The 25,512-nt window shown below is 35.2% G+C and overlaps 1 protein-coding gene across 3 annotated transcripts in view; it reads right to left on the bottom strand.

Moving 5' to 3' along the window:
- The window catches only part of CALCRL (calcitonin receptor like receptor), a 122,615-nt gene that overhangs the window by 62,359 nt on the left and 34,744 nt on the right, over positions 1-25,512 (bottom strand). The window contains exon 1 of one of the 3 annotated variants that reach the window (XM_078146942.1): positions 24,123-24,144. The exons of the other annotated variants lie outside the window; for them this stretch is intronic. The gene's annotated coding sequence lies outside the window, so the exon portion shown is untranslated. Of the gene's footprint in view, positions 1-24,122; positions 24,145-25,512 lie in introns of those variants that run through there. 3 annotated transcript variants of the gene reach the window in all.

Genomic DNA, 25,512 nt, shown 5'->3' with positions numbered 1-25,512 from the left:
TGCAACCCTTTGACTGAATCCAAACTTCAGAGAACAAACCCCCTTAATAAACGGATTTATTCTATAAAAATTGGACTTAGTCAAAAGGCCACACTCGAGGACCTAGAAGGCCACATATGGCCTTGAGGCCATGGGTTCTCCACCCCTGGTTCTAGTGCCTGACACATAGGGCTTAATAAACACTTGTGGATTCGTTATGATTGTTTCAGATATTGGCTTAGATATAGAAGGTTTCCTCTCATGGAATCCTCTATATCACAGATGTCAAAGAAATGGCACATAGCACCCCCAAGTACAGCCTGAATAAGATTAAAATGTAATTGGGAAATATTTAACAAAATAAATTAAAATATAATAAAAAGGTAAGATTACATTTTAAAACTAAGTCAATATGAAACTCAGAGGGATCTTTATTTATGGATTACTGGCCCCCTTTTCTGTTTGAGTTTGACACCACTGATCAACACTGAAGATATGACAAGTGTGTGGGTGTGGGAAATGTACCTTTAGGGGTCCAAACTATTACCACATGGGTGATATACTTTTCTCACTTCACACAGGATTGCACCATCTTATATAGATAAGCATGCATCCTGTTTTTAAACTTACACAATCACCACTGGGGGGAAAAGAAAGGGCCTTTCTGATAGGAAAGTCTTCCACATAACTAGCCTATATATTCCTTTTCCAATTCATAATTTTTATATACTATACATTATCAGTCTTTTATATCTAACTAAGCCTTTCCTTTTGTTAGCTATTTAACCTTTCTATTATCTTTGAAGGCGTCTTCTAATAACACTCACATTCTTCACAGACCCACGTAGTGTTAGAGACCAGTTTCTGGGGATGGTCTGACTCATGCTGCATACAATACATGGGTTATCTCACAGTTTGTGAGTAATCCTCCCTCAGTTATGTATCTGAGGATTGGTCTAGCTTTTTAGAAGTACAGAACTGCATTGCAGAATCCCTATTGAGGAGTTATCAGATATAACTACTAGAGTGTCTTCTGCCAGGTTTGTACAATCATTCCTTTTTTATCTGACCACATGATATTTTTAAACCAATTATTCCATTTACTAATGCTATTTCAAATGTTTATTCTGTCTTCTAAGGAGTTTGTTATTCCTGTCTCCAGCCTGGTGCCATCCATTCACTGTATTCCATCAATCAAATAATAAGTGATCAATGTGGTCCAGTATAACAACCAAGAACACAGATAATACAGCTTTAAACATAGTCACAGAATTTTTTAATAGAATGTTTTTATATGAGCTTCACAGTAACCTCTTGGAAGCTGGTACAATTATTACCATCCACATTATGCATATAAGAATATTTAGACTGAGAAAGTAAAAATGATTCATAATGGCATAACCAGACAGACTTGGCCTCAGATCTTTCTACAAGTCCTCTGTGCTATCCAGCGTCTATTGAATTGAACTGCATCCAAAATTATAAAACTCCTCTCTTCAACAATTTTCAGATTCATTTTTATCATAACTATAATTTTCTGGTACCATTTCTTCATAATTAACTGCTGGTAGTGAATTTCTTGGGCTCCCTCTGCTATAAAGATAAAATACCCATTCTTCTGAAATCAAACATCAAAATGGTCTAATCCAGTTAAATATAAAACTCCCTAAACTCTATAGCTTGACTGGTTGACTAAAATCAGCTTTTCCAACGCTGCTCAGGAAAGAACATATTCCTGGTATGCTTACGTGCTTATCTAATAAATGTTCTCAGTTGAGAAAATGAATAACTATTAAAGAGATATAATTTCAAGATAAAAGTTTGGATTTCACTTGGCACTCCTGAGTGGTTAACCTTAGGAGCAATTTTCCCATTGTGGGCATAATTATCCAATTTCCGGTGCTGTTGGTCACTTTCCTTTTATTTGAAGGAGGCAAGTGGCCAAGCCTGGGTCCAATTAGCAAAAAGTGGGAGGGAACCTGAAAACACCCTTTGAAACTTCAGCTATTGAACTCTATCTCTTCATAGGATCTAATGTGGAAAGAATTCATTGCTCAGTGTAATGCAAAAACTAAACATAGCTCCACTTAATCTGGACTATGGGCTTTAAAGCTTCCCAACATACAAAACTGGAAATAGACTTGATTGTGTAAAAGTTCATTTCTCCTACCACACAGAACGCCAAAAGAATGTCCAAATGCCTTTGTCATTTTGCTGTACGCTTTTGTTAAATATTTTTAATGAATGGGTTACCAGGTGGAGTACAACATTTTTGTATTTGGGTATATGTGTACGTGTATGCATGTATGTGCATGTGTGTGATAATAGAGATTTTGATTTTTAACAAGATTGGGTAGTGAGAGGCTTCAGACAATTTCTGAGTAGAATACACAGACTAATATTAATGGTGTGCTCTTATAAAATGCTAACATGTAATGTGATGTAATGGAGGGAACGTTGAAATTAGAAGTCAAGTTTCTAGTTGTAACTCTGCCACTAATTGCTTTGTGACATTAAGCAAATTATTAACCTGTGTCTTAAATTTCATCACTTTCAAAATGAGTATGTTGCATGTACACTTTAAATTACTTGGAGCTCACCTAACTCATGGCAAGAAAGTAATATGGGGGTCAGGGAAACCCTTTGCTTTTTAGGAAACTAGGTGGAGCCAGCTCCTGTCTTTACTCACTATTGTTATGTTAAAAAATCTTAAATTAGGGAGTACTTGTAGTTGATTACTTATAAAAGATGTATCTTATAAGCTTTTGTTGTATCTAATTTAAGGTTTAAAAGTTTGCTGATTTCTTAGGGTAGCTTAACCCATTTTGATCACTTTTTTTCCCCTTGCTCTAATATTATGCAGAGGGTATTGACTTCTATTTATGTGGTTTCATAAATTGATTAATTATACTAGCCAGCTTTTTAATACTCCATCTCTCAGCTCTGGGTATTTTTTTCTGGTTGCTTCATGACTAGAAGGCTTTCCCTCCCCATCTCTGTCTACAGGCTTCCTCTTAGTCCTATCTAAACTAAAATCCCATCTTCTTTAATGACTTCCTATTTAGCTTGCTGAACCATCTCCAGTTGTCTTGACTGATATCTGGCCACTGGACCCAGATGGCTCTGGAGTTGGAATTGAGGCTGGTGACTCTGCACAGACCTCCCTCACTCAAATCAAAGTCAATTGCAAGCCATGTCATCATCTCCTTGATGTCATGGTCCTCTTTGAGAATGACAGACAAACCACACACACAACCCAGTAGCATCAGAATGATACCATTGTTCCTGTATTCCCTCCAGTGAACCCTCCCTACAACCACCAGCGGTATGCGTTGTCAAAGCATATTCTAAGCCTAGGACCACAAGGTCTCTGAGCATCAGACAGATTTGAATTCTAAAGGATGTAATTAATTGATTCACCTTCACCTTAGAGCAAAATGCGAACTGCTAAGTAGAATTAATAGAATCTAAAAAAGGCTATAAGTTATAGCATAGATTCCTGAGGTTAAAACTTTGTAACTTAAAAGAAAATCACTGGTTTCATTAGTGTAGTAATTATTTTAACTTTTGAATTCATCTCCACCTTTTTGTGGTTTGCCTTCTTGAGTTGACATAGCTTTAAAAATGTCATCATCTGGTGGCTAGCTATATAGTGATAAGCATTAGGGTACTAGTTGATGTAGTGGATATGACATCTGCCAACAGGAAAGCCAGGGTCTGGATTTTACTTCCAACACTGACCCTGGGGCAAGTCACTTGTCCTTTCTTAGTCTCAACTGTCTCATCTGTAAAATGGGGATGATAATAACACCTGTCTCAGAAGAATTGTTGTGAAAATCAAATGAGATAATAGAAATCAATAAGTCAATATTAGTCATTGTGATACCCATCAAAATCATCCATTAATTTAACTAGAAAGATGAAAGATAATCTAACATCAGGTCCATATCCTAAGGCCTTTTCAGCTTGGTCAAACCTGTTTAAATGCTGTACTTTTTACTGTCATCTCCACAGAACAGTAATATATAAGAGTAATTCTTTTGTGAAGGAGATGATTATAGTCAGCTCAAAAAGAAAATTCAAAAAAAGAAATGGTTCTGGGAATTGAAGGGGAAGTTATTTTTTTTTTCATTTTGCCCATTTAAAAAAAAATTCCAAAGTAACTTATCCTACCAAAACCTATGTTGCCTTCCAATTTCACTAGTTTTACTGAGGACATTATCATCCTTCTAGTCACCCAGATTTACTTCAGAGTTAACCCTGACCATCACCTCCCTTGGCTCTCATAGTCAGTTTGCTGACAAGTTTTCTTAATTCCACCTTCACAGCATTACTTCATTTTATCTCCTTTCTGCCTAAACTGGCCCTCATTGCACCTCTCCAGGACTATAGAAATATTTGGTCTCCCCGCTTCACATCTCTCTCCACTTGAATTCATCTTTACAGAATTGTCAAAATGATATTCCTAAGACACTAGTCTGACAATATTACTCCCTTACTCAAACATCTTCAATAGATAAAGATTACCTTTAAGGTAAAATACAAACTTCTTAGCCTAACAGTTAAAATTTTCAGCAATTAGACCCTAATCTACGTTTTTACAATAATTTCCTATTATTCCCCTTTACCTATTCTACATTCCAGCCACCAGCTCCTTCCAAACTTCAAAATCTACTCCTTTCTCACCTTTGCTTCTTTAAGTCCCTAATTTTGTTCAAGGCTCAGCTCAGGTGGTACATTTACAAGAAGCCTTTCCTGCCCTGACTTCTTTTTCCCCCCACGTTTTTAGTGTTCTGGCCCTCTCCATGTTGCTTTGTATTTATTTATCTGTAGGCATATTGTATACCACTAGTAAAATGTAAACCCTGCTTGTGAAGATAGAAAATGTTTTTGTATGTTTATGTTTAGTAATGTCAAGCAGGATGCTTTACATAATAGGTCCTTACTGAAAGTTTATTAAAATTAAATTAAATATTCATTTATCTGAAGTCAACTAATATTTCCCCTTTAAAGGCAGATTTGATTGTCAAAGAATCTGTCTTGTTTTTTGAATACCTTAAAATTCTATATTTCCCTATAGACACCACACAATTATCATACTAACCTGCATATACAATGCACTCATTCTTCCAACTCAATGCACTTGTATTTAAGTGTATGTATTTAAGTTGGAATCAGATTTACATTTGACCTTGGCAAAAATGTATTAAATCTTAGAAATCAGTAGATTTACTTAAAGCTATCTCCAATGATCTGCTGCTCATTTTTCGGTTAAAGATTATTTTATTTCCTAGAAGAACTCAATTTCACTTTTAAGATTCATTAATTTATTTATTTTTAGTTTTCAACATTCACTTTCACAAGATTTTGAGCTCCAAATTTTTCCCCATCTCGTCCCTCCACTAACCCCAAGACAACATGCATTCTGAATACCCTTTCCCCTAATCAGCCCTCCCTTCTATTTCCTCCCCCTTTCTTTTATCAATTTCAGTTTAAAACAAAAATCCTTGTTAAACAGGTTCAGCAAAAACAAAATAAAACAAATGCCTGGTTATACTCTTCCAAAATTTTGTTAATTCCTTAAGCAGTCTTTACAAAATATTTTACTCCTTTTGACAGTCTCTATAGCATTACATTTTCCTGGGTGCCAAGAGGAAGAAGTGACAATTCATTCACAAATATGGTTGTAATTTCTGTCTCATATATAATACTTTTAAGTTATTTATAAGTGCCAGAAAAAGAGAAACTACTATAATAAATAAAAAAGAAAAAATGGAATGAGGGCACTTAATACATTTTTGGAAATTCTCATTTATGATTAAAATAACACAGCCTATTATTCCCCATTATAGAGTTATTGTTCAAGGAAGGAAAAAAAAAACCTAGCAGGCTGTGCAGATGTATGTATGTATATATGCATGTATGTATGCATGCACACATTAATACATACAGATAGTGCTTTGGACTGGATATTATACAGCACACCTAACATTACTATTGTTCACATCTCTCCTTGATTTATTTGTATTAGTCATTTAACACACATTTTTAAAGTTATATTCCCAGCATTTTAATACAAGGTAATTTTAAAAATATATATCATATGGTTCTGGCCATTGAGACTTACAATTCTAGCTAGTGGGATAGAAATATACTGTATAGATATTATTCAACTAGGGAACAATTCATATAATTTAGATAGACAAGTAAATCAGCAAATTGGAGCAACTTCATGAGGGAAGGTCAAAGTGGGTTTTGAATGAAATATATGATTTGAATTGGCAGAAAAGCGGGGATCAAATTGTAAGACATGGTCACTGTTTAAACTAAGCTGTGGGAATGAGTATGAGACAACATGTGACTATTCTGGTAGTATAGAGGGTTGCATTTGGAGAGTAGTGAGAAACAAAGTTGGATCACTAACTTGAGGAAGTAAACATGATATCCGTTGATGCATTTTGTGAACTATTTTGATTTTGCACATGCCAAATAAGGATTTATTTTTAATTATTTACTCCAGTGACTAAGTCTAGCCTATGGTTTAAAAATAGATTTTTCCAGTGCAAAAAAAAAATTGTCAGGAAGAAGTTTCTGGCTGCTTTATGTAGTGCTTAAGTGAGAACTGCACCTTGAGGACAACACGTTCCCTGTGAAAAAAAGATGGCATATCCATTTTAGTGGTTCTAACCTTTACAGAGTGCTATTATCAACTCAATTGTATGTTTTTTCCTGTTTCAAAAACATGTTCCCAAATGACTTCGAAAATAGCTTTCTTTCCTGTTAAATCTTTAGCCAAACACTTTTTTTTTCTAATTCTAAACTTTGGCCAGACCAAGATTTCTTTAAGAAGGAATGCACTGTCATGTTTGACATAGTTTTCAACAGGAATTAATAATACATTTTCCTAACATGATGTTTCATCACTTATCTCTGAAGACAATGCATTTTCTTTGGGCTACAGACTAACCTGAAAAGAGAAGGATGGGGAGTAGCTGCCTTCCAAAGACTTACAGGTTTCAAATAATGTCCTCTCATTTTAATAATTGTACATAAGTTTTTGTCTTACTGAAGTCAGTGATGACCTATCTTGAAAAGGAAACACAGTACTCAGGACTACTTTGGTATAGTCTAAACACTACTAGAGAAGAAATAGAACTTCCAGATTTTAATGTTTCCATAAGTAGGTAGCAAGTCAACTTCTAGTGGTAAGCAAACAACTACAGAATGTTGTCCTTTAGGACAGTTGTAACTTTCAGCTTCCATGTACTGTTGTATTCTCTTCTCAAAGAACAGTCTATAATAGTTCATTCTCTATTTCCAGTGAGAAACATTACCTCAGTCCAAAGTTTTTTCCCCCCCTTTTTTCCTAGAAGTAATAAAAGTGGCCATCACTGAAAGAAGATGAAGTAAAAAATGAAGTGACAGATCCTTTGTGGTTGTACTGTGGCAATAAAACCACATGTGACCTTCTAGGGCAGGGGTGAGATTCTCTGGATAATTACAATCTGCCTGCTACCTCTGAGAATACCTAACAGAAGAAAGGGCATTAAAAGAAAAAAAGAGAAAAAGAAAGAAGCAGTGTTCTGCTTTAAAATTGCTCTCATTTGTTCTTGCTATCACTGAGGTTTATAGGAATAGCTGAGGAAATTAACACGGTCATCCAGAATTGCTACTTTCACCAACTGCCTCTAGAAAAGCAAGCCAGTAGAAAGTTTCTAAGTGCTTTTAGTGGATGGATGGGTAAAAATATGAACAGGCAGACAGAATAACTAAATAGTTAGAGCTCAGAATAACTAAAGTTCTTCACAGTCAAAACACATTTATCTAAATGTCAGGCTAGACCATAAGCCTCTAAAGGTATAAAGTTTAGTCTATTACCAAACTTAAGCTGGTCATTATTTAAAAGTTAGAGAATAATGGTAATAAGGATTTTGAGCGTAATTTTAAGTTTTCAATGTATTAGGTTCTAAAATTCACCAATTCTTTGTCTATCAAAAGTTCCTTGTGAAGTTTTTTCTATAAAAATATTACTAATGGCCACACTTCTGATTGTGAGATGAATTTTTAAAAGTTGGTATTAATAATAAGTGACAGTTGAATTGAATAAAACTGCATCTCACAAAACATTAATATTTGCATATATTTAAATAAGAACTAGCAAAATGATAAAATATGGATCTTAACCATTAAAAATTAACAATAAATTATTACAGTCCTTTTCTAATTTTCATTATATTCTGTCTTCATCCTATATACTAAAACTGAAAGTTGCATTTTTTTTCTGGAATCAGCATTAAAATATAAAGGAGAAGTGAATATAAATTCATTCAGAATCCATGGGAGTTTACTTTTGGTGGAATATTTAAAGTTTTTTTTCTCCCAGTATCTTCTTTGCATATTGTAAATTGTGTCACCTCTTGTGACCATCTCAGTTGTTTTTTATTCAAATGTCTCTAATTGATGCTTTTTTCTCAGGAATGATAAAAGCATCAGACTTCCCTGAGAAAAAGTATATAATAATATGTCACTTCTGGTAGATCTTTTAAAGAAAAGTTATTTTATTTCTGATTCACTGAAAAATCTCAGTTAAATGACAGGAATTCCCTGAATTATACCTTCCTACCTCTTGTTCTCCCCCATCCCCACACAAAGTAAATTTGTTGAATACTAAGATTTTAGGATTGTGTGTGTGTGTGTATCAAATCCACATGCACATATATGTATATGTATATAAGTTTATCATGTGTGAAGGTATAATTCAGGGAATTCCTGTCATTTAACTGAGATTTTTCAGTGAATCAGAAATAAAATAACTTTTCTTTAAAAGATCTACCAGAAGTGACATATTATTATATACTTTTTCTCAGGGAAGTCTGATGCTTTTATCATTCCTGAGAAAAAAGCATCAATTAGAGACATTTGAATAAAAAACAACTGAGATGGTCACAAGAGGTGACACAATTTACAATATGCAAAGAAGATACTGGGAGAAAAAAAAACTTTATTCCACCAAAAGTTATACATATATATATATATATATATATGCATTTTTATATGTGTGTACATAAATATGGCCTGATTCCATAGTAAGTCAGTCTAGGTTATTACTTATATAAACCTTTGACACTGGGATTGTTTGAATCATTTAACTAAAAATTTTCTACAACCGTATTTTTTACCCTAATTTGAACTATTTAGGATTTAGACTGCATTCAACAAATATGGGATTGTAACTTACAAGTGAATGCACTTTGCAAAGTCAGCAAATGTTTTCTTTTTCAGCCAAAGTAACCCCAGCTCTGAGCACAGTGTCTTGCACATGATAGTTGTGTAACGGATATTTGATGAATTGAAGTAAAACTGTATGGCTTATGAGTGATTCTGTTTTTGAATGAAACTAGAAACTCTGGTTATCTTAAAATGTAACCTAAAAGGGGCCACGCTACATGGTACAATGGATAGAGCACTGGCCCTGGAGTCAGGATCTAAATTCAAATCTGACCTCAGACACTGACTAGCTGTGTGATCCTTGGCCTAGTTGCCTCCAAATATACATACATGTACATGTATGTATGCATGTATGTACGTGTGTGTGTCCTAAAAAGGAAGATCAGTTATCTCACTCTTTGGTCAAAAGAACATTCATATTCTGATAAAAACCCATTTACTTCATAAAAATGCCTCTCATTTGTGGGTTAATATGGCAATTATAAGTAGTGGTCCACCAACATATATTCATTGAGCATCTACTCTGCTAGATGCTGTGGGAGATAAATGTGATCTCTGCTTTCAAGGATTCTATGATCATTTTGGGGTAACCAGACCAACCCAGTACAGAAATGAGTGCTAAACTCTGTGGTAGAAAAGGAAGCAGGTGGATTGTGAGCGATTATCTACTCAGCTAGAATATGGAGTTGGGTATCAATATTTTCTTAAATGACCCAGAGAGAGAAGTTCAGAGTATTTAATCACTACACTTTGGAGGAATTATAGGAGGTCATGGACAAGAATTACATTGTCCAAGTATAAGAAGACATAGATGAATATCAATCTGTGCCACTATGTGATTACCCATACTCAGGAGATCATATGTACTCTGAAATATCAAATAATTGAAATATAGATTATGAAGGTTCAGCAAAAAGGATATTAATTTATTTATTCATTCAGCAAACATAAGTACCTTCTATATTCAAGGCAGTATCTTAGTCCCTGAAGACATAAAAAAAAATATGGCAAAATCCCTGCCCTCAAGAAGTTTATAGTCTAAAAGCAGGCTAGGAGGTATACACATAATTACAAGTTGGACTGAGAAACTATCTCTTTCTTATCTTTAGGAAAGATGGAGCTGTTAAGAAAGGCATAATGGGGGAGGTGGGATCTGGGCTGGTCACTTAAGAATGAAGATGTTCACATGTGTGGAAGAAAGGAAAGGACTTATGGGTAAGGAAAACAATCTAAATAAACTCATGGAGATGAATGATGCTTGAAATTTTTAAGGTAGCATGGAAGGACAGAGTGTAAATATTTGTTAGAATAAAAATACCACTTAATTTTTTTGGCAGGACTAGGGTGGTTGAGTTGTTGTGGACCTGCAATTTCATTGGTATAGGGAACTCCCTACGTGGAAATTCTGACTCTTGATGCAAATTGGTATCTTGGATATAATTTATAATCTTGGAGTGCTACCTGAAACACTGATAGGCTAAGTGATTGCCCTTGGTTATACAGCTAGTGTTTATCCGAGACAGGATTTGAACCTAGGTATTATCAACTCCAAAGCCAGCCTCCTATCCACTATGCCACCACTTACATGGTAATACTTAACTCAGAGCAGTACATTACATGTAACTTCTTTAACATCACATATGACTTTGAACATTCAGTATAAGTTTTTTCCTGTGTCACTATAAAGAGAAAACTGACCTGTCTATAGGATTATTTCCCAATTTCAACATTATTTATATATGGACCCATGCTCTACCTTCTAACCCTAAGTGAGAAGGCCCCTGACATTCACTGCTGCTCTAAAAGGTTTGTCATAACTCAAATGTGATGTGCCCTATTGCATGTTTGGGACCTGATCCTAGGTTAGTTTATCTATTTGATTAGGCAGAAGAGCTATACTCTAATTTTTAATATGGAAGATCACTAATTGTTTTTCACCCAGCAGGAAGGATGGAAAGTACTACATTTAAACTGGGAGCATTGCAAAGCAAATATTTGGTTATCTGCCGAAACTGTAATATCAAATAGTTCCATATTCAACCCGTGGGAAGAAAGCTGCCTTTTCCCCATAAGCTTTATTAAAATCTAATGCTTAGGGTATGACAATGAGAAAGTCTACTGCATTTTATCTGTACTCATGCCCAGAAGCCTAATTAACACTCCTTTGGGTCTAAGAATACTTTTCCACTTCCTCTACGTGACCACTCTGTCTCATACCTGAATACAAAATCATCTTTGAATGATAAAACAAGAAAGAAATGTAACCATTTGAAGTCTCAGTGCTACTCTCTTCTTATAGGTAGCATCCCATTGAAAGCCTACTTTAAGTTATTTGGTATTTAAGTAGGAACTAAACTTACAAAAACTTCAAAACACAACTTTTCTTCTCAGAATTGGATAAGAGATGCTGTTAGTGTGTCCTGATTTCCCTGTAAGAGACTGAAAACTCAATTCAATATGCATCAACTTCAGAGACTGGCTAAGCAGAGATCTTATTTTTCAGAAAAGATAAACAGTAATGAACAAATTAAAAAAAGGGAAATGCTTATATAAATATTCTTCTGGAATCAGGAAGACCTACAGTGGAAAACGTTTCATACAATTAAAGAGAAGTGAAAATGTTCTCATTTAATTCAAAAGAATGCATTCACTGTAACTCCATGTACCAAAAAGGTAAGGAAGTTGGAGGAAATTTCAAATCACCCATTTGGTAGTAAACATGTGATTTGGGTTTAGTGAAACAATTGACCCATCCTCTATAATAAGATCTTTGTTGTCAACCTTTCTTTCCTTTCTTTTAGAATTATATGTCTTCCATTAAAAATTCCAAGTTTTTTTTTTTGTCTACACGAGGGCAAGATGCCAATTTAGAGAGGTGCAAACTAATGCATATGAATGTAGTGGGTGGTTTCTAAATTTTCAGGCTTAGCAAGACAGGGCAAATATTCTGAAGAAATGCATTTTTTAAACTACTTTCTGTCATGCAGAGGTAAATGTTCCGTAGAAATATTTCATTAGTGGCTAGCTAATCAAGGTGCCTTTGACTGGTCACAAAATCCTATTTTCCTGTATTCTTGTCTCTATCTGTGCTTGGAAATCAGCAAGCAATTGAGTAAATATAAAAATTGAGGATTCTCAATTGTCTTAAGAGAGCTTGGAACTAGAGAAAATTTTAGTCTGCTCATTTTATTGCTCTGATCAAGTGTTTAGCAAAAAACATTTGAGCCTAAGTAAATGTTTGCTTTTTAATGTGAGTTTAAGCATTATGATATTGTGGAAAGGAACACTGGATTAATATTCAGATCTTTGCTTTTGCCACAAAAATAAGTTACTTGACTGTGCCAAGTCTCAGCCTTTCTCAGTCTAAATTCTGTTCCTCTTTCACACCCCATTTGTAAAGTGATGAAGTTAGACTGATAATGAATAACCACTTGTTAACTGCTAGGTGGCAGGCATTGTGTAATTGGATTAGGATTTCTGGCTGCTTATCAAAAAACGACATTCCATCTATGGGCTCTGGGCATTTTCACTGACTGTCCCAAATGCCTGGAATGCTTTCCTCCTCATCTCTGCCTCCTGGATTCCCTGCCTTCCTTCAGTCTCAGTTAAAGTGACACCTTCTGCAACAATCATTTCAATGACTCTCTTAATGCTTGTCCTTTCCCTTTGAGATTTTCTCCAATTTATCCTGTATATATCTTGTTTGCACATAGTTATTTTAGTGTTGTCTCTCCGATCAGACAGGTATATACAATATAGATGTGAGATAATTGGGTAGGGTGGGATGGGGAAATCATCATGCCAAAGGTAACATTTGGGTTGAGCCTTGAAAGAAACAAATGATCAAATCAGACAATTATCGTATGGGATCTGTGATCTCATCCATTTAGTATTTCTTTCCAATAATGCAGGTTGCAACCCATCCTTTCTAGCTATGGTCCAGATCCTCCCAAACCTTTGCCTGAATTGACAAAACATGGGGGAGACCTTTCTGGCTTTCTTCACACTCAATGAAGATATTAGTGCAGAACTCTGTCCATTCCTCTTTCTCACCTTGAGACCATCCCATCTTCTCCTTCTGACAAACAACTCCTGAATAATACCTTTTACAAATCTTTAAGTGTTATGAGTGTTAGCTATTACTAGTTATCTTGACTATTAATAAGGAAAGCAGTAATTCTAAGAGGCAGGGTTATGGAATGAGTGAAGTTCAGGCCTAGGTACACACAGTGCAAAGACAAGGAGATGAGACATGGAATGCCATGAATGAGGAATATTTGCCAATTTGGCTATACCATGATGTGTGTTAATGAGAATAAAATATAAAAATGAAAAGGTAAATTTAAGCTAGGATTTGAAGATTTTTAAATAAATGAGTACAGGCTTGTGCTTTAGGAAAATCCCTTTGGTAGTTATGTGGAGAATGGATTGGAGAGGGGAGAGATGTAAGTCAAGGAGACCAATCAGGAGGCTACTATTATAGTCTAGGAAAGAGGTAATGAAAGTCTAGACCAGGGTGGTAACTATGCAACAGAGGAATGATGTTATAAAAGAAGAAATGGCAAAATAGATTACTGCAAATTTAGTGATTTGGGGGCTTAAGAGAAGAGGAATTTTGGAATATTGATCAATTCCTACATACCATATAATACACAAAAGCCATTGAGAAGAAAGGGTGATGTAATGAAAGAAACTCTGGATTTGGAGTCTGAGGATCTGGGTTTGAATCAATCTTTTGCTAGTTACAACCTATATAACTTGGATAATTCACATTTGAAGGCCATGGGGCCTGTCTTTTAGTACTTAAGAAGAATTTCAGGAGATGACCTCCAAAGTCTTTTGCAGATTTAAATCTATGAATTTATAATTCAATTCAATTCCACAAACATCTCTTAAGCATCATAATACATATTAATGAAAAGGTCTGGGAATACAAAGTCAAAAACAGATGACAGTCTCTTCCCTCAAGGAGTTAATGTGCTGCTTAGGGATTGAATCTTATAATTTCCTGCTGTCAAGGTTTGAAATGCCTGAGAAATAGTGTAATATTTTAATGACTTTGTAGCAATTTAATATGAATATCTAGATCCATTAAAATGATATAAAGTAATAGGCTATCCTATAAACTTCCTTAATAGCAATACAACAGGGGATTCCTCAGCACTTTCTAGTTAGGATTTCATTTTATAAATTGTAATTGTTTATGTTCCAGGACTTTGTACATTCTCAGAGTGCAAAGATGTTAGCCTATCAACAGCTTATCACAATTTAATTTACTAGTACCTACTTTACTTGAGAAAATATGTAAGGGACAGCTAGATGGTGCAGTGGATAGAGAACCGGGAATACTTGAGTTTAAATCTGACCTCAGACACTTGACACTCACTAGCTGTGTGACCCTGGGTAAGTCACTTCACCCCATTGCCTCACCAAAAAAAATGTGTGTGTGTGTGTGTGTGTGTGTGTGTGTGTGTGTGTGTGTGTGTGTGTGTGTGTGTGTGTGAGATGAAAGTCCAAATTAGTAAATCCAAGCACCAACCAATTCTTGGGTACATATAGACTTTCTCTGGTCATTCACAATATGACCACAATAACAGTGAATCATAATTTGTCTAAGACAACACATAGAATCCTTTTCCCATAATCTTTTTCAGGGTACTTGTAAGGTTGGAGAAAAACAGGTTGCTTGGTTGTTTTAGCGAATTTGACTTTATTCTCTTTAGTAAGAACTGCCATCCTGACTCAGTTTCATGAGAGATTCCCATGACAACATTCAGAATTTGAGCTAAAAAACTTCATTTCTGTATTCTGTAAATTGAGGTAATTGTATTAGATATTATCAGAGGTCCCTTTCTGCTCTAAATATGTGATCCTATGAAATGTGATCCTGAAACCTGACACAGAATTTGAAATTAGAAGAAAAGTCTATAAAAAGGACATTAGAGCATATGCTCTGACTTATACCTTTCTCTCTTTCTCTGTGCACATAAAATACGTGTATGCTCATATAAATACATGTATGCTCATTGTAAAATGTGTGGTTTTTATTAATTGAAATCTGGCTTAATCCCTCATATCCCTCTAATAAATAGTGGATATCTGAGGACAGTAACTGAATGTAATTCGTACAAAGCCCATAGTGCCTAGCATATTGCTTTGTGTCCTATGTACCAATGACAAATAAAGTATTAGAATCACAACGTGTGAGGTCTGGCAGAAAGGACTATATTTTCATTTTCTGATTTATAGCTAGAACTGGGTCATTTTTTGAGGAAATTTTGAAACAAGTTACTTTTTCTTGTCCATACTAGATAAAATTTAGTATCCACTTAGCTCACCAACTATTATACTGTCTACAGTAAAAGAAAGGAGAAATCACAGAATCATAGAATCTCAGATTTGGAAGGAACTTCAGGTCCAGATTTAACCTGGATTCATAGATAAGTATCCCTGTCACAAAATTCTCTACATATTGTCATTCAGTTTTAATGACATCTAGTGAGGGGAAGCCCACTTGTTCCTCAGGTAGCCCACTCTACTTAAGCTTTAATTATTAGAAAGTTTTCCTTACACCAGGGCTAAATTTGCAACTTCCATTCAGTGCTGTGAAGCCTGCCCTCTGGGACCAAGCAGAAGCCTAATTCCTCATTCATATGACAACCTTTTTCCAAGTATTTGAAAGACAGCTACCCTGTTCTTATAAGTTGGGGGAGAGGGAGAGGGAGAGGAAAAGGGAGAGAGAAAAGGGGGGGAAGGGGAGAGAAAGGGGAAGGCAGAAGAAGAGAGAGAGAAGGAGAAAAAGAGGGAAAGAGGGAGGGAGAGGAGAGAGAGTCTATCTTAGTAGAGAATTTTGCAGAGTTGGATGCCTAAACTAAACTAAACAGTACGTAAACAAAAGTGAAGGAACTGGGGTGAAAACATGGGGAGGAGAAGAGCTTTCATTGAGTGGAGAAACACAATCTGTCAGTGATTCTAGCTTATACATGTAACCCTAGAACTTTGTTCCAGCTACTGTTTAGCTCAGGATAAAGATGAATGTAAAAATGTGTTGAAACTGGGCGAGGGTTCCTGTAGGGTGCTGCCAAAAGGAAGTCAACAAGGAGCACATATGGCTTAATTGGGAGTCTCATTAAATTCTTGAGGCGATAACATGAGCAAACATTTTAGGAGTGCAGATTATTATGAGGCTGTTGAGACAGCTGCAGGTTGCAAAGTTGCAAAGCAGAAAGGAAGTGATGACTGGAAGTAGGGACAAGAATATGGAGGTGTATATGTAGGAAGTGGATCAGAAGATGGAATAAGAAAAATGCTTTGCAATCTAGTCTTTACTAATTAGCAAACTTGGGTAAGCAGATACTCTTCTCTAGGTCTTTAAAATATTCAAATGGATCCATGACCTAGTCAAAGTGGTTATCCCTTCTAATGATGCCAATCATAACCCATTTTTGCCTGTGCCTTATGACTGATATACAGTGGTATTGTGAAAATAATGAGCTAATGTTTTCAAAGCCTTTTGCAAATTCACTTGAAAAAAACCATGGGAGCCGGAATTGTCACTATTATCAGGGGATCTCAGAATCTTAGTTTGTCAACGGTGTCAAGAACACCCTGCAAGAACTTACATGTTTCTTCTCTTATGTTGAACCACCCCTGCCCGGAACAGAGTAATCCCTGAGGCTACAGAGAACATACCAAGACCTCCTATGTAGAAGGAGCTATATCCATTTTTTTTTATATAACTAAAAGTAATTTTCATAGAGGAATTTCCATTCTTCTTCACTACAACTAACTTAATATAAAATGAAATCAATTTTCCTGGGTCAGTTAAGCAATGCATTTTTTTTTTAACAATTTGGAACAACTTGATCACAGATAAGTACAAGGCAATGAGGGGAGGGATACTAACAACTGTCAGAATCAGGAAAAGCTTTTCAAAGACAGTTATATTTGAACTGAGGAATGAACTTGGGGATTCCAAGTGACAGAGCTACAGAGCGAGAGCATTGCAGGCATCAAGGCAGCCTTTTTCAAGGCCTGGAGGCAGAGGATGGAATGTCTTGTTAGGGTAACAACAAACAGGCCAGTTTAGCTGGAGCTTAGAATCTGTGAGGGCAAATAACACGTAATCATCCTGGAAAGAAAAGCTAGAGTCTAGAGCAAGATTGTGAATTATTTTAAATGCCAGAGGAGTAAGTATTTTATCTCCAAAGCTACAGAGATGATCTGGCATCCATACAGGATACAGGTGTGGCAAAGGGTGATTCACAGCTCCTGTTACTCCATGTCCTAGAAGGCCTTTTTCTTTCTGTAAAGTACTCACCCCACCCCCTTCAGATGTGGTTTCTTTGCTGGGTAGGTTACTCAGCTGGACTGCCTGGGTCTGCTCTTTTCTGCATTCTGTTGCTAGCTCACTTTTCTGCTGTGAGGGCTCATACTCCTTGAAGCTATTTCCTCTTTTAAGAGAATGTCTCTCTGTATCCATGTCTGTTATTATGTGCCTGTCTCTGCTCTCAGCTAGATACATTGTCATGACAGAGAACTAGAAGGCTGTCCTTATAGTCAAGGAGACCTGAAACTTAGTCACAGTACTAGCTGTGTGACCCCTCTGTTCCCACCCACCCCCAGCTCCCATTCTACCATATCTTTGGTAGATGGTAAAGGGGAGATGGGACAGAGGGAGGTAAGGGGAGGGGAGGGAGAGAGAAAGTCCTTTCCTCCCTCACTATACAATGCCAACTTTAGATGCTTCAACTGCTGAATAACTTGCTGAACTTTTTTTTTCTTATTTTTAATTTACATTTAAAAAATGTAGGTCCAAAGGGCATGACTGATTCCCTTAGCCAATCCTGTGTGGTATCATTTGTCACCAAGACTCTATCATCTTCTCAAAGAAATTTCTTCAACACATTATTCACACAGTATTGTAGGATTATAGGAAAATTAGTTAACACCTACTTTTTACTTATAATTAAATTCTGGCTTTTCTTTCACTACATCAGTTGAGGTGGAGAATGCATCCTTCCTTAACCTGATTACAACTCTAGGCTTTCTGTGATTGCCTTATTACAAGTAGGAGAGAAAGTCCCTCTCTTATATTCATAAATTATTTTAAAGTTCACATGAATTAGAGGAAAGTTACTCTTTGTTCATGCTTATACATTCAAGATAGAAGGTTATAACAGACTAAACAGTTTTCAGAAGAGTATATGCATACCAAGTATGTGCTATACGTATGTAATTTGGATCTGTTAATTCACCATTTAATTAATTAGATTAATCAGTGAAAATTTAATTATGGGAAAGTTTAGCTTAATCATTGTACTTCATAATTGTATGTAGAATAATTTTAACTGCAATGTGTATTTCAATTGCATTCCAAATTAGAAATGTGAAATTCCTTGGAGGAACTAATATTAGTACCCTAAAATACTTGTTTTCACACACACAGAAAAAAGTAGCTGATTACATCCACACATTATTATTGCTTGTACAGGAAAAAAATCTAATAAGTTCCATATGTGTGTGTGTGTGTGTGTGTGTGTGTGTATACACACACACACATATATATATACACATATATATACATACACACACACATATATACATAAATGTACAAATGTACATGTGTTTATAGATATGTATGTGTGTATATGTGTGTATGGATGTATGTATGTATATATTTAGGGAAGGGATGATGGTATAGCTGACTATAAGTTAGTTCTTAGTTGAAATCTCACCTCAGCTACTTACTGGCTGTGTGTCCCTGGGTAAATCATTTAACCTCTCTCAGATTCAATTTTCTAATCTGTAAAATAGGTATAATAGCACCTATCTTACAGAGTTGTGGAAATCAGTGAGATGATGTATGTAAATCACTTTGAAAAATTTAAAGCTCTCTGCCTCTCTCTGTCCCTCTCTCTGTATAAATACATACACAAAATGAATAGGAATGCACTATAGATTAAGTGGTCTAAAATTTAATAAAAGGTTAAATTTCATGAATGTGTATTATATATACACAAATTGAAGCTGCCAACAATGTGAATTATATCGTTTGGCTTAATTACTATCAACAACTGACAACAGTAGTTGTTAATGTACTACTGCTACCTATCTATATTATGTATCTCTAAATGTCCATTCTATTCATTAGAATGGAAGCTCCTTGAGGGCAAAGATCACCTTTTCAATCAGGTAGCACTTAGTGTAATACATATAAATCACTTAATAAATTATTTTGTTGTTGTTGCTGTTATTACTCCCATGGTTTATAACCCCATCTGTCCTCAAATATGCCATTTAGCTCCACAGCCCCATCCTATTTTCTCTGGCCTTTTCCATATTTGCTGTATACTAAGTACTTAACAAATATCTCATTTGAGATGAGAAAAACAATACTAAAGTTAGGTGTTATAATTATTTCCATTTTACATTTGGGGAAATTGAGACAGGCAGAGATTAAGTGACTTGCCCAGGGTCACTCAGCTAGTTAAGTGAACTGATTTGTACTCAGATATTCCTGACTTCCACTACAGTCAAAATTTATTCATACCAAAATTTAAACTGGTTTAGGTTATATTCCCTGAATGCCCAGATTTCAAATAAGTAACAGCTAACTAATTTAATAAACTAATTCATGCTACTGAATTCTTCTATGTTAACATGTTAATTTTTTCAGGTGCTATGTATATTAAGAGAGGCCTTCTACATTTAGTGCCTCATTCCAAAGGAGTAGCTCAAATAGTGAGCATTTAAGGTACCCTTGGATGCCACAGATTATGACATTATTAGGAAGGATGAATTTTATATTGTCTCTAAAATTGTGCCATAATTACATTATATCTCAGGGGATGTTATGTTTATCATAAGTGTTCATATTCAAGTAAACATATTTAATAAATGAAAAATTATGCTCTTAAAATATATCATAAAGACAAACGACCATAAATTTGGAATAACTACATCCCCAACAAAAGCAATAAATGCAAAAAACAAAACCTCAATTGAATTTACAATATTATTAGTAGCTCATAGAGGAATTAAATGATAATTTCTAATCTAAAATCATATTTATTGACTCTCCTAAAATATTCTAAAAGAAATCTGACTTTAAAACTAATTAGAGTAAAAAATAATAATATTCTTTGATGGAAACCTATGTTTCACCTTCAGACGTACAGGCTTTTCTCAACCCAACTATCCTAGTGTATAGACACAAAAAAAGTTGTTTTACTCTTCATAACTTAATATTTGCTAACAGACATTACTTTCTTTTCTCATTATGTTCAAACTAAGTATATTCCTTTCAGTTCCCTCCCAGTGAACAATATCAGCAGCAATGTATTTAATGAAGTACTTTTCTAAATATTCCTCTTTAGAAATTCCATTCGTCTACAATCTCAGTTCCATTAAAAGAATATGAATTGCTACACTGGAATGAATCAGTACCTTGAAGAAAATTATTTAAATGTTTTATGGCCAATCTCAAAAGGTTGTTGTAAAGGATAATTAACTAAATTTTTTGTATGTTTATGTGATGAGATTACATGTTTTTGTTTGAGAAAAATCTACCCTACTTCAGGTGGCACATTGAAGAGTCAATAAGAATTATCTTTCAGAGTTCAAATCTGGCCTCAGACACTTATTAGCTGTGTGGCCCTGGGCAAGTCCCAGTAACCCTGTTTGCCTCAGTTTCCTCATCTGTAAAATGAGCTGGAGAAAGAAATGCCAAATTACTGCAGTATCTTTTCCAAGAAAACCTCAAATGGAGTAATGGAGAGTTGGACACAACTGAAAAGGACTGAACAACTACAAATGCTACTTCAATTACTCAGTCTTGTAATGGAAATTAAATTATAGGGTACTTTGTCAAGATAGAAAATTATTGATTGGAATTCATGTTTATATACATACATATATACATACATACATACACATGCATACCTATAGATATGTATACACACATATATCCATATGTGTGTATCCTTTTTAGAACTTTCAACCCAGTGTTAGAGATAGGACTGAGGATAATTTATTATCCCACAGCTTTGGAAAAAGTAGAGAATAAACTGAAGAATAATCAAATTAGTCAGCAAACACAGTTATCTTTAGCATAATGACTAAACAATCTCAGACCATTTGCAATTATATTTTAATGTGAATAAAGGATGTTGCAAATGTGAACCAGAAAAGTCTCTAACATCTATGGCGCATGTACTGGAATTGAAAATAAAATATGGGTTTGAATAATTTTTCTTTTAATTTTACATACATACATACATTTTATATATATATATTATATATATATATATATATATATATATATGTATGTATATGTATATTTCTGTGTGTCATGTTTTATTTTATTTATTTACTTTTTTGGTGAAGTAATTGGGGTTAAGTAACTTACCGAGAGTCACATAGTTAGTGAGTGTTATGTGTCTGAGGCCAAAATTGAACTCAGGTCCTCCAGACTCCAGGGCCAGCGCTCTATCCACTGTGCCACCTAGCTGCCTCCTGGGTGTCATGTTTTAGAAAAGAATGATTATAACATGATTGTTTTCGGAACCAAGAAGACCTGGATTCAGATCCTGTCTCTTACACATGCTAACTGTGTGACCCTGGGTAAGCTGCGTAACCTCTTAGAGCCCTAGACAACTCTTTAAGAATACAAGTTGCAGAGGGGCTGCTATCCTACCCAAGGGGAAGCTTCCTCACTTGGGAGTTCCTGATGTCATTAAATTTGAGGTGGTCTCTCTATCTCTCATAATAAGGGAGAGAAGGAAAGAGAATAAACATTTATATAGAACCTACCATGTGCCAGGCACTGTGCTAAGCACTTTTTACAGCTATTTTGTTTGATCCTCCTACAACCCTGTGAGGGAGGGACTATTATTATTTCCATTTTACAGCTGAGGAATCTGAGACAGGTAGAGGTGAAATGACTTGTCCAAGCTCACACAGACAGTAAATGTTTGAGATCAAATTTGAACTCCGGACTTTCTGATGCCTGACCTGGCACTCTATCCACTGAATTAGCTGTAGCTGCCTCTGCAAGTCACATAGTGATGCTAAATATTATAACTGACATTTGTATGACATTCAAAAAATTTTAAAACATTTCACATAGACTAGGCCTGTGATATGGCAAATCTCACTCTGTCAGATATTTGGAAATGGAATTTATTTGTTCTGACACAAAACTAACTTTCCTAATGAAACACAAAGGCTGACAGCTAAAATAAAAGAATCAAAAAGTTGAAAAGGAAAAAGGTGAAAATATGGGCCTATGGGGTGGTCATTAAAAATTGGCTTTGAAATATTAATTTTAGTGATAGAATCAAACCCACTCTTAAAATCATTAAAAAGGAAACAAAACAAAATCATATATATATATATATATATATATATATATTATATATATATATATATATATATATATATATATATATATTTTTTTTAATTGTCATTGTAGAAGAAGCTTCATAGAAAGTTACCCTTTTGTAGACAGGTCTATTTCCAGATAACGATTGTACCAAGCATGGAGAACTGAAGATGAACATTCAATCATTCAACTTGACTGGGCCTGTTTGTTGGCATGTGTACAAAATTTCACAAATTCTGAATTTCAAAGAGAACTAATATCTATTTTTCTCTAACTCAACCAAAGATAACCAATTAGAAATATTTGTAAACATAGACTCTCTCTCTTCTCTGACTCTCCTACTCCTACTCCTACTACCTACTACTACTTACAAATCCAGTACTCTTTCCATTTCTCCATGTAGTCTTGGCCAAATATCAGGGAAGGGGATATTTCCCCTATGTTGAATTATAGTGGTCACTGCTTGTTTATCTTCTCATTGTATAGGAATTCCCTATTTAAAACAAAATCTTGTCATGTCACACTATGATAATTTACTATTGTTCCGTTCACCTTTATTTATATTTTCGAAGGCCTTTTGTAGACTTCCAGGTTCTTTTTCTACCCTATCTGGTGGCCTCTCAAGGACCATATCAATTTTGACAGTTTTTCCTCTTCCTGAAGGATACAAAATAGTAGCAAGGGTCCCAAGTGTTTATTTGGTTAAATCAAACCTTTCTATGACTCTATAGAAGACTTCAGTCATCTCCATGAATGTAATTAGCTACCTGAATCTGATTTTCTTCTCATTGATTATTCTTTAAAGTATTTGCCATAATGCAATTGCATTGCATCATTTCCCTAGTATTCTCCCACTCTGTTTTACTTCACTATATCAGCTATAGAGTTCTCATTGATAGTCTACTTAACACCACTTTACCCTTTGGTTCTTGTTCTTGTTACACAGCAGAATGTGACTTGCTACTATTTCTATTTCTGCTTACCTATCCTTACATCCCCTACCCTGGGCCAGTTTTTTTTTTATTTTTCTCCATTTTCTTTCACACACAAACAAAAACATATGCCGTTTCCTGACTTCTGTCAAAAATGATTAAATTGCACTGAAATTATTTGGAGAAATGTCTAAGACAAATTAAGAAACAAAGGGAGTGGCTTCTATAGGAAGGACACTCATTTACTGTATTTTTACAAAGCACTTCCTGCTTGGGGTCTAGGTCCTTTGTTCTCTCAGACCATGGTTGGATATAATAAAACAAAGGAAAACCAAGAGCAAATACTTGTAGCATCTAAAATGCTGATGCTGAAGATTTGCTGCCAATGAGAAACAGACCCTTGTTTTATAGGGGAAATAAGACCATGACTCAACAAACATTGGCAAATAGATCTGCCAACAATTAGTTAACCCAAGCAAGTCTGTGGATTTGCTCTGTTTTTATTTTATTTTATTTTTTTAATTTTATGATTGCCTCTACATGAAACTGAAACATGCAGATGGGAAGTGAAAAATTAGCTGTTCTTCCAGATGTCTTACCTCCTCACTGCCAAACATCTGGACATTTGGAAGTATCTTCTAGGCTTTGTTCTTAGAATCTAGATGGTGAGCATCATGGAGACAAGACATTCATATGATTAACTTTATTTTTCTTGTTATCAACATTGGCTAGAAAGTGGTATGGATACTCAATTTGGAATCAGAGGACCTGGGTTCCAAACCTAGCTCTGCCAATTACTGCTTACTTTGTAACTTGGGAGGATATTCAACATCTTTGGGCTTCAGTACCTTCTATACTTTTTCAGAGAACTCTCATCAACACTGTCCTTTTTTTTACCCTCCACCCTGCAAAAAGAGATTTTATCTGAGAGGAGAGTCTCTCCATAGCAGGAGCTGCCTAGCCAAAGATTACTCATCCCAGGTGTCTATACATTTCTGGACATCTAAAGGAAAAAAATAATAATAATTCAAGCTCTATAAACTTAATTGCTTGAATCTATACATGACTGTGATTATATATTTGAGTGACAAATCAGCTAGATGGCCCATTGGATGGAGTTAGGAGGCCTATTGGAGTTAGGAAGAACTGAGTTCTAATTCTGCCTCAGACACCTTTCAACTCGATGTCGTTAGCTTCAATTAGCCCCACATCTCAAGCTTGTTTTAAAGATCAAATGACATAAAAATGTCAAGTGCCTTTGTAAAACCCTAAGGTTCTAGTTCATGTCAGCTATTATTATCTTACTACTTCCCCTCTCTAAAAGATTCACCAGGATTGCAGGTCTTACTAAAGATAATAAAGACCAAATTTATTGAAATAACCAGACAAGCCTTTTCCGCCCTCCATCCAGCTTAAAATTCCCTCGGAAAGGTTACGGACAGGCATGGGATTTGTGTTGTCCTTGTTTGACATACAAAAATAAAATCCAAACTGAGGTGCAGAATTTAAATAATGCTCACTTTCACCTAATTAAGGACTTTCCAGAAGCAAAATTGGAACCCAAATCTTCTGGCTTCAAGTTCAGTGCTCTTCTCACTGCAGAGGAATCATTGTGTGCACGGTTCTAATGGATGGCTGTACAGTTTTTACTTTTTAAAAATATGAACTTGGTTTACAAAAGTGCACCAACACGGAGATAGGAAGATAAGTGGTGGGTAAGGAGGATAAAGTTAAAAAGATATTAAAAAGAGGAAAATGAATACTTTCTCAGGTGAGAGTGAAAAGAAGAAAGGAATGTTATGATATTGTGGAATAATAAGTAAAATAATATAGGAAATAGAACAATATAGAAGGTCATGAGTCTAAAATACTTTTGTCATATGGTGACTTAATAGGGAAAAGGCCTTAAATGTTTTCTAGAGGCTGTGCATATGTGTGTGTATGTGTGTGTGTGTGTATATACACATATGTGTGTATATGTTTATATAT

The sequence above is a fragment of the Phascolarctos cinereus genome, unplaced genomic scaffold (genome assembly GCF_003287225.1).
Source record: "Phascolarctos cinereus isolate Bilbo 61053 unplaced genomic scaffold, phaCin_HiC Scaffold_726;HRSCAF=1367, whole genome shotgun sequence".
Classification (NCBI taxonomy): Eukaryota; Metazoa; Chordata; class Mammalia; order Diprotodontia; family Phascolarctidae; genus Phascolarctos; species Phascolarctos cinereus.
This window is presented reverse-complemented; position numbering and strand designations above follow the sequence as displayed.